Source organism: Bos indicus x Bos taurus, chromosome 11 (genome assembly GCF_003369695.1).
Source record: "Bos indicus x Bos taurus breed Angus x Brahman F1 hybrid chromosome 11, Bos_hybrid_MaternalHap_v2.0, whole genome shotgun sequence".
Classification (NCBI taxonomy): domain Eukaryota; kingdom Metazoa; phylum Chordata; class Mammalia; order Artiodactyla; family Bovidae; genus Bos; species Bos indicus x Bos taurus.
Window position 1 is genome coordinate 64,707,520 of NC_040086.1, and position 10,324 is coordinate 64,717,843.

Genomic DNA, 10,324 nt, shown 5'->3' on the forward strand with positions numbered 1-10,324 from the left:
AGGACATGCTACATTCTTAAAAATTATCTGTTAAAGGGATCACATTCCAAGACAGGTTTAAGCATTTTTATGACTACAGATAACCTCTTAATTATGTCGCTGCCTTCCACTTGTTAATCAGAGACATTCAGCACGGTTAACCAGAGAATGGTTGCCTTTAGAAGACTACAGTATTTTTTAAGGACTAGAAACACTTTATTCCTATCATCATATCATTGCATGTATGATTTTAGCACTGCTAGAAACTTACCTGCTTGAAATACCAAACACCAAAGACAAGGTCTAGTTGCCTGTAATGGTGCTGTTAATTACTTCAGACTGTGCAGCTCATGAAAAATTTTAAGGGATAGATAATTTTACTTTTCTTGCCTCTCCCTGTCTGGCTCCTTCACCTCTCACACAATTCCTTTGAACAATTTTAGTTGTCTTCTGTGGTCACCAGTGTCTGAGATACTCAGAAACCCTTTCAGAGAGCAAGGTGTGAGTGGAGTAAATAAAATCATGTTTCACTGTTGGTATATCAACCCTCCTAGGTAGTTTTCCTGCCAGCCAACCTGCGTGCTGTTAAGGCCCATAAAATTATGCAATAGTGACTTCTTTGGAGGTTCTTTAATCAGATAATGGCCGGTGTTAGGAGGGAAGGGCCCAGGGCGATGTTGCTGGCACTTAACACTGGGCTCGGTCATTACTTGTCTGGTAGAGACCAATAAACAGCTGATTACTATCCTATAAGGAGCCAATATTTTACATTTATCCTAGTTATTTTCTTCTTCTCTTTGCAACTTCTCATAACAACAAGCATTTGTCAAGAAGACCTACGAGCGGTAACCTCACAGGCCCCTTAAAAATTAGAATTTTCCTAGCGTGAAATGATGCCTTTTGTGAAATGGTGAGAATGATTTTGGTTTTTACAAGAGCAGAGGTTTGATTACTTTAAAGCCCATTTCTTTCAGATGTGGAGACCCCTGGACATCATCCCCCCTTCTCCCGTCCCCTTCTCTCCTCTATGACAGGTTCACAGGCTGCAACCAAGGGGTTTTAAAATGCAAATATTTATACTTGAGCTCTGGCAATAACAGAGTCAGTTTGCTTCCTCTGTTAGCCTGTGATAATTGATGCTTCATACCTGGAACTACGTTTCATTTCTCTCTTTACACATGAAGATATTATATAAATAAAAGATAACTTATGGAGAGGAAGCAGCCATTTGAAATAATAATCCTAAATTTGACTGGGTAATCTTTTAAGGCTTTAAGAGTCAGAGATGCAGATTTCCACACTTTTAAAGGAAACCTGATTACAACCAGGAAATGTGTGCATTTTGTGAAAGTCTATTGAATTTGAATGCCTGAGTGGGTCAAAAAAGAAAAAAAAAGAAGGATTAAAGGAAGGCAGAAGAGAAAAAGATGTGAATGTTACATATACTTTAAACTAAGGTATTCAACCTCATGTTTAGACTTCTTGTTACAACCTTACTGACTCTATAGCAGAATATAATTTTTTCATGACCTATGTAAATTGCAAAACAGTGAGTCTTATAAAATGCCTCTCTTGCCTGGGATCCTTGTCTTAGAATGAACAGCAGTATACCCAGAAGAACTGGACCCTAATTTCAGAAACTCATACAAAGCCAGGCAATTCTTGAGCCAAACAAACAAAGGGGGTGTAAGTGATTTCATTTATTTTGATAATCCTCCTCCTGCACAGGGGCATTTTGCTGTCTTTGTCAAAGTGAATGACAACAATTTGGCCAACTCTCTCTGAGCTGCACTCAACAGTGACAGGCAAATTATCAGAGGCCCTGCACTTCTTATTATCAGAGGAGAAGCCATCAGGGGGACGCATGGAGGATACCTCTCCCTTGTCACTATTTGTCAGTGGGACAAGGGCCACTGCTATGGGTAGCTGACAGGTAATTTCAACAATAACAATTACTCCTATTACTGGTGTCATAAACAATTCGCCCAAGGCATGACAATAGCAAAGCTTTATAATTCAATGCCATATAAATAAATGCCAGCAGGTAACAAGTAATTTAGCTCCAATCAAGCTTTCACCCCAGCATTAATATTGTTATTGCAAGAAAATGGAAAATTGAAAAAAATTCAATATGTTAATGAATTAAGAGAGGTTCAAGGGCTAGACAAGAGGGGTTGAAAGGGAAACCAAAATTATTATGGTATCATATTTGATGCCATGCTGGGGGCCAAACAGCAGTATAATTACTTTAAGATTAAGAAGGGGATCAAAAGTGCTGTTTGCCTCTGACTTCAGACCTGGGAAAAACATGACACAGCCTTTCAAAATCCGCCTCTGTCCAATTTCTGAGGAATATAAGTAGAAATATGAGAATGTGTATGTAATGTAGCATCTTGCTGACTTTTTGTTCCACCTGAAATATTTCATTGGAAACAGAGGCATGAGTACCAGAGGAACATTTCCATCTGTTTAAGGAAATCGCATCCGCACCTGCTTCCTTTACATTAAGTCTCAGACTGAAACTATTGTAATAAGCATATTTTTATCTGTGCTCCAGGTAGGGCTGCGAACTCCTCCTTGCTCTCCAGCTGTCCACCTTTTGGAAGTGGGCTCAAGGATACCGTCCCATCTTCCTCTGTAAAACTTCCTGATCAAACCAATGTGCAGTTTCGCTACTTGTCCTGCAAGACAATGTGTCATCATGGTGACAGCAGTAAAAGAATTTGAAAATCTCTAATTAGGGGAGCTGCAGAGCAATTAACGCATGTCAAATTTCACTTCATCAAGTGCCACTCTAATTTTCCCTCTAAAAATTAATGGATTTTTTTTTCCTTTTGGTATGTGTGTGTGTCCCCTTAAGGCAATGTTGATTCAAATCTGCTCAAGATGCAGTGTTGCACAGCTAAGCATCTTCTTGATTACAATCCGCCACACTTCTAACTGCGCTCATTCTCACTGCCACGGATACTTTGTCAACAGTCAAATTACACCACGCTGATAACAATGCATAATGGTGTTCCTCCTCCGAGGCCCCTGGCAGGAGATGGGGTTCATAAAAATGTGATGTTTTCTTCTCAACTGTTTCTCAAGGAAGTTTGTATGACCAGGTCACTAGTTAGGCATTCATTTTTTGAAATGAATTCGTTAATTTCAAGGAAAGGAGAGAAATGATGGCATATGAAAACAGCTCATTGAAAAAAGGAATCAGAAGAAGAATGAGGAATTGAAAATATCCGTGGCCAAAGTTTTGCTTAAACACTTTGTTCGAAGACATTTTCAAGAGCACTATTCTTGGTTAAATACCAGGATTTTTTTTTTTTTTCTTTACTTATGGGCTATAAACATTGGAAGCCTCTCTTGAACAGACAGTATTTAGATTATGAGAGAAGTTTGTTTAACTGCTGTATTTGCCAGAATCCTCAAAACATTACAGGACACAGAAGATAAATGACTTTTTTTTAAGGTCAGGACTGTATATTCCAGATAAATGTTGATTCATTTTAACTATTTTTTATCCTAGTTGCTTGTTGCAGATCTGTATCTGAGTCACCAGCCCATAGGAGGAATATTTCTCACTGAAAAAATGAAAGAAACACAGTGATTAGATGATCTTACTTTCAGTCTTTTTAGAGATTATTCAGATTTTATGTCTAAAACACAATCGGATCCAGAACAAAAAAGGGGAAATTAAACAAAATGCTCGATGTGTATCTTTGCAGATTGTTCAGGGAGTAGAGAACATTCACATGGATGACATTTCAGTTTTCTCATCATGTAAGTATATTTTTGGTTATGTTTTCTCTAGTCATATTTAGTAAAATATCAAATTCATGGAATGTACACTTCATTTTTAAAAAATTCACAGGTTGAGTCCAACTTTTCATTCACTGACAACTAACTTGAAAATCTAAAATTTGATATTTTGAGGTTTGTATTTCCAAATATCAAAAATTTCTTCCTTCTCATAAGGCATGTTCTTAAGTGGTCTATTTCAAACAAAAGAAAATGACATTCCACTTTCAGCTAGCAAATGTTAGATTTCTCTCAAAGCTGATTGGGGACTCACTTGGAAGTTTTGCCATTAGACTCACACAAATTGAATTACATTCATCTTTCCCAAATATTGTTCTTCAAACTCTATAAATACAGCAATACTAGGTTTCAAGTTTCATGTGACTTGTTTACAAATAAAGGTATCTTGAGGGGGGGAAAAAAACAAGCTCTTTGTACTTCAGAAGGACAAAAACCTGGAACAATCTCGTATTAAAACATTAACAAAGGATTGTAAAGGGAAATTTAAAGGGATAAAACTTGATTATATAATGCAATCCAGCAGTAATCAATTTTACCTTCAATATCTTGCTTTTGTTTTCCAAATGCTAAATAAACAATACATAATGCATCCCTCATCAGCCAAACCATGGAGGCTCTGTGCTCAAATAACAGGAAACATATTCAATTTTCCTAACAGAAGACAGTTCATTAAGCTGTGCCACATCAAATAAAACTTTAATTTCTCCAGCATCAGAGTCGCAATGAAAGCAATTGAAGAAGATGAGCCATATGGTACTTCTATCAGCAAACACATATTGCTCATTCCCCCAAAGTTTTCTAATTCTGCTCCCCAGACCTGCGTAATATAGATAATGTGCTCCGAGAGCAGCAACCATGAGCTATCTAGTGTACACTTCTAATACTGTATTTAATGGGAAATAATGAATCATAAAAGCCTAGAGAAGACGGCTTTTGCTAACCTAAATCTCAGCTGTAATTTCATTGTTCTGTGCCTAAGATGCTGTTTGCCCTTTCCAAACAACAGCAGTTGAGCATAATTATGCTGCCTCAAACCTGGGCTGGCAAAAGCATCTCTAATAGAACCAACCAAGTTTCTATTAACTCCTGAATTTCTGAATTTAATGATGTGCTGATGCAGGCATGGAGATAACCAAGCATGTGTCGTTTCCAAACCCAAAGAAACATTTTCTCCTTCTGCTCTTTGGTCAGACTGCTCAATGCTTTATATTTCCTCCTCCACTCCCTCCTCCCCCCACCCCCAACCCATGCAACAGGAGTGGCATGATTAAAAATGAGGAGATTTTCTTGTTATTAGCGAATTTGACATTTGCCTGATGAAATGCACATAAAATGTGAAAGCCCCACAGTACTCAGAAGAAATGTCTCTGCTCCAATCCAGGCAACCAAGATGAAATCATTTAAGTAAAGGACGGTACATCTTTTCTCAGAATGTGGAGATTGGATTATAAATGAAAACCAAATATCGCAGAGCTTTTACAGTGATGGTATTTTGATGCATGTGAAGTGTCTGGTGTTACATCTCTCACCTTAACTGCTTGGATTATTAACCTAAACATCATACACATGTTCACGTGCAGCAATTTCTCTGTCCTGGGTCCAGCCTGTCTTCCGGCAAGAGACTGGGTTTGGGGCTTAATTCCTTTGAAGAGAAAAAAAAAGTTTCTATTCCCTCTCCCCGTCACTGCCCCCCCACAAATAGGTTAATGAATTTAGCTTTTCCATTTTTAAAGCTCATCAAATCAATATTTTCCTAACACAGTGCTAATTGAAAATACCATCAAATAACACTGTGGCTATATATTGAAAACATATTTTAATGGTTTTGTTTGTTTTGGTATCATATGAGCCAAGGATGGTTGAATTAAAAGGAGACTTTTAAAAGTTAGAGATTGCCTTTTTAAAGCTTATTAAAATCAGCATGTTACATGCCTGTCTCTGAATTAGCTCTACACACTTGATTGCCATCATTAACACTAGTTGTTTGGTGTTGCTCTGTGGTGGCTCAAAGCAGATTCCTACTAGTTATTAACTTGAAATCTCTTTTCATTGAAATTAAAAAAAAAAAAATGCTGGTCTGTGGAAGAAACAGTCACCAAAAGAAACAGGCCTATGAGACTATGAAAGGACCAACAGGTAAAAGAAGGACAGTCACGTCTAAAACACACTCAGGAAAAAAAATCATGACAACAACACAGAAGCAGTCCATTGATTATATTTCATGAATGCCTTAAAACAAATGTTTAAACAGTTTTCTGAAACAGTGCAGAAAACCCCTGCATGCTCCACTGGCTAGCAATGACAATGGCCTATTGCAATGTAAAACACGCTGGAGAATAAAAAGGTGCTTTTTGTTACCATTTTATCAAAGCTGTTCATCTTGGAGCTGCAGGCAGCATTTTGCTGGAATTGCAGATATTTCTCTGTCCAGGCTCCTTTGTTTGTGCATCTCATTTGCATATATTTATCTCCAGCTGAGGGTGCTTTCTGCTCATTAAGGCCTCCCTTCCCATTATTTCATAAGCCAGCTGCTGAGAGAGATTTCACCTGTGGTGACTGAGAAAAGAGGGGTGAAAAACTAAATTCTTCATAAAAAGGAAATCTTCTGAGTCTCTTCCCCTATAAATGGGCACCATTTGTGTTAAACAGCCTCTTGTCATGATAGATGCCTCTGGAGGTCAGGGGTTAAAGTTGATTTGAAGGTCAGCAGTAAAACAACAGACAAACCAGACGCCAAACTGGTTCCTTAGCTGTCGGTGGGAGCTGTGGTACAAACAGGTCTTGAACCTTTTTCAACCTCTAATAAAACAGGGGATGAATCTGAAGTGGATCAACCAGGCCCCTGAGGCAGCAGCACAGAAAACACAAATAATATCAATATCAGGCAGCCACAGGAAACAATGGGGCATTTCTCCGTGCTCCATGCATGCTGCTATTGTTTCAAGGGCTGGGGAATTAATTCCACTTATTTATTTAAGGCGTGTCAACTCACTGCCTAAACCTGTTTCAGTGTCAAGATGAATAAAACTTTTATGGCTCATAAAATAGAGCCATTCATCTCAATGCTCTTTGTGGTGCATGTTTTTTTTTTTTTTTCCTGGCATACTGAGTTAGGCCTCTGCTCCTAAATGGTTACATCTGAACTGTTGCTGTGATCCACACCATATTAGAGAAAAAAATGATTTCGCCGGCAAATGGATCTCAACAGAAATGACACAGAAAAGCATTTTAGCTGCGATGGAATAGTCCCCAAATTCCTCCCAAATCCTCATCATGCGCTTGCATCTGTTTTGAGCATGCATTATTGACAAAGCAGAAGTTGTGTTATTTTAGGGGAAAGTTGAAAAATGATAGTAATAAAAAGTTAGTTTTCTAGAATATCACGTATTTCATTTGACTTTAGAAATGCAACCTGCTTAGGATAGCTGCTTCCCATTCATCACCTTTGGCCCAAGTTTTCACTGTTGTGTACTCAGTTTGCACCAACAGAATAATTCAAATGCCTTCTTTAGCTCTACTGCTTTGAATTTTAATTTTGAACAGAAAATGCCAACATAAAAAGAAAATATACATTTCAGCGTATTTTTGGATTATACAATTTTTCAAAGTTCGGTTGTAGAGTCAATTTTCCTTTTTATTTCCAACTCATGACTTTAATAATAATGTAGTCCTCATAAACAAATTAACATTTATGAAGTGCCACAACCAGTGCTAAGCACACACGTGTTCTCATGCAATTGTTAGTGCTAGTTTAATCCAAGTCACACAAACCCGTTTAGAATAGTAAGAGTACTCTTCAGGATCCAGAGCATACCTTAGAAAGGAAAATAGTCCAGTCAAGCAGTATCATTCTAGCAGATGCTTTAACAGGGAACATCATATGAACCAGATTGCTTGATATTAAAATGAGCAAAAGGAAACCATTCCATGGTATTTCACAAATTCTCCAATCATGGGTTAAATCATGTCCACTGCAACTCTCTGCTCTGTTGCAATGTAAATTGATTTGTGGATGAGTCACTTACTGTGTTGTCCCAGTTGCTTCGCTTTGGAGGTCTCCAGTGAATATTGTAGCCTTTACTTATGGATGCCAGATTATTTCTAATTTAGTCAGTCAGTAGGCCAGTTTTTCTGCATGCACTCAAGTTTTTCCAGCAAGTAGATTATTTGAGAATGGCCCAGACAGAAGTTGTACTTTCACATTTGGTTTATGGGTAAAGATGCCACCCTGGAGGTGTGGGGTTCAGTTTTTGGGTGCCAAGCACTGCTTAAGGGTCCATTGCATGCTCTTTCCCATTTGAACTGGGGCGTGGACCAGAGCTCTGCATGGGGGTGGTCCCTTTACCAAGCACTCCTGTTTGAAAATGGAATTGCTTTCAAGTGGCCACCAGACCCTGAGAAAAATATTTCAACTCACAATTGATTAGGTTTTGGTAATCTATGGCAATGTGTTCTCATTTAAGCATGGAGCAGGAGATTTTTCTTCGATGACCCTTTACAGTTTAAAGAATGCAAGCAGTCCTGCTTCACACAAGAAATGCAAGTTGTGGTTGGAGAAATTTTCTAACTTATTGAAGGCAGTTTTTATCCTCCTCTTTGTACACCCTCTGCCTTCCCAAAGCATTTTATAGCTCCCTCTGCATCTGAGTTATCAATTTTCTCTCAGACCTTCCACATTACATTTAACCCCGCTCCCATCCCCCAACCTAGGCCCTCCCAGTAACCAGCAAAAATACAGTTTACTCCCCCCGCCAAGTCTGCACTCCGGGCTCTCGTTCTACTTTTGCTCTAATCTAATCACTAATTCTTAAGCTTGGCCAAATAGTTAAAAATGTTAAGTGCTAGCAAGGCCTTCTACCTCCCCCTCATATCTGTCTCTGTTTATGGAATGGGCCTGGTTTCCTCCTCTTCTTCAGCCCAGGGTCTTCAGGTCAGAACGCTGTAAATACACACAGCTCTGGCCCGACCCATAAATCTGAGCAAAGGGCAGGCTTATATATTCAGATAAGCATGGGTGGGGGGCGGGCGCTCGGAAGGAACAAGAACTAGTGAATCTGATGTTCTGCAGCCATGCTCTTGAGACGAGAACTGAACAGGCCAAGAATATTTATTGTGGAGAGGAAAAGATTTTTGTCTTGAAACATCTTTCCTTATTTCTAAAGGATGAGGTTGGCAAGGCTTCCTCTTTTAATTATTTTTTCTAACTTTTTCTATATTGGTTATACTCATATCCTTACTGAACATATTATCTTCAAGGCAATCAAATTAAACAATAAATTTCATTTATTTATTTCCGATGTCCTTCTTCCTTCTTAAGTGTATTGGTTTGTGTTTTGAACGATGTGTATGTACGCTGTGTGTGTGTGTGTGTGTGTGTGCGGTGAATGAGTCCTTTTCCCAGAAATTCTATTCTACTGTAATTTTTCAGACTTAAAGGTCTCTTCCTAAATAACCATGCTGTTAGTCACCACATTGAATCCTCAAATAAAATATATCTGAAGGAGTTGGGAATGACAAAGTGATAAGTAAATGCTTACTGGCCTTCAATCTTTAACGTTTCTACTTTATTACCATGTTCGTCTTTTCTGTTGAATTTTCAAGTCTCAAAGTTTCCTATGATTCTGGAAAGACTATCCTTCTTGGGACATGTGTCCCTGTGGACAAATATACTGTCATAATGGAAAGTCTTGAACAAGGTGACTATGGCTGAAAACATACTTTCTACTATTCATCTGACCTGATTCTGCTTCAGAGGTGATGAGCCACACCCCACACTTGCCTCAGTCACTTAAGAATCTAGGAAATGTATGATGACCTAGAGGGGTAGGATGCGGGAGAGGAGGGAGGGACCACGAGGGAGGGGATACGTGTATAATTATGACTGATTCGAGTTGTTGTAAGGCAGAAACCAACGTTGTAAAGCTGTTTTCCTAAAAGTTAAAAAATAAAAAAAAGAAGAATCTGGGAAATGTGGCCCTTGCTTTGTTTTCAGTCAATATTTAAAATTTTATCATGTACATAGAATTAAAATTTTTTTTCATATATAGAATTTTTATCTCATTTCTCTAGGTTATTTTTTTGGCAAATAAAGAACTGATTTTTTTTTTTTTTTAAGCCCGATTCATATTCCTCAAAAGGACCTTCTTGGGTTAAAATGTTAGTGACAATTCCATGTAGGTAAGAGAATTTTATGGGAAAACCTGCCAAGAGAGTAACTGGGCTGGCTGCCCAGACTGCTCGCTACGTTCTAGCCTTGCCTTAGACAAATCCTTACATGGAAACAACCATAATAATGATCACCACTAATTGAGCACTTACTTTTGGAAAGCAACCTGGCAGGTACTTTAGATATATATTAATCTTTTTTTTTTTTTCATTCTTGATGGGTAGTTTTTTTTTAATTTTTATTTTTAATTGGAGGATAACTCTTATAAAACATGGCAAATGAAGTGTTGTAATCTCCATTTATGAATGAAAAACTCTGATTGGAAAAGTGAAGACATATCTCCTAGAACAAAGATTTAGGCTTAGA

At 38.1% G+C, this 10,324-nt stretch overlaps 1 long non-coding RNA gene across 1 annotated transcript; it reads right to left on the bottom strand.

The window, feature by feature from the left end:
- Positions 1-524: 524 nt before the first annotated feature.
- On the bottom strand, positions 525-7,881 carry LOC113901378. The gene is made up of 3 exons (XR_003513404.1): positions 6,151-7,881; positions 5,322-5,434; positions 525-3,554 (listed from the first exon to the last, which is right to left on the bottom strand). It is a non-coding gene; the product is annotated as an uncharacterized LOC113901378 (long non-coding RNA).
- Between the last annotated feature and the right edge of the window lie 2,443 nt (positions 7,882-10,324).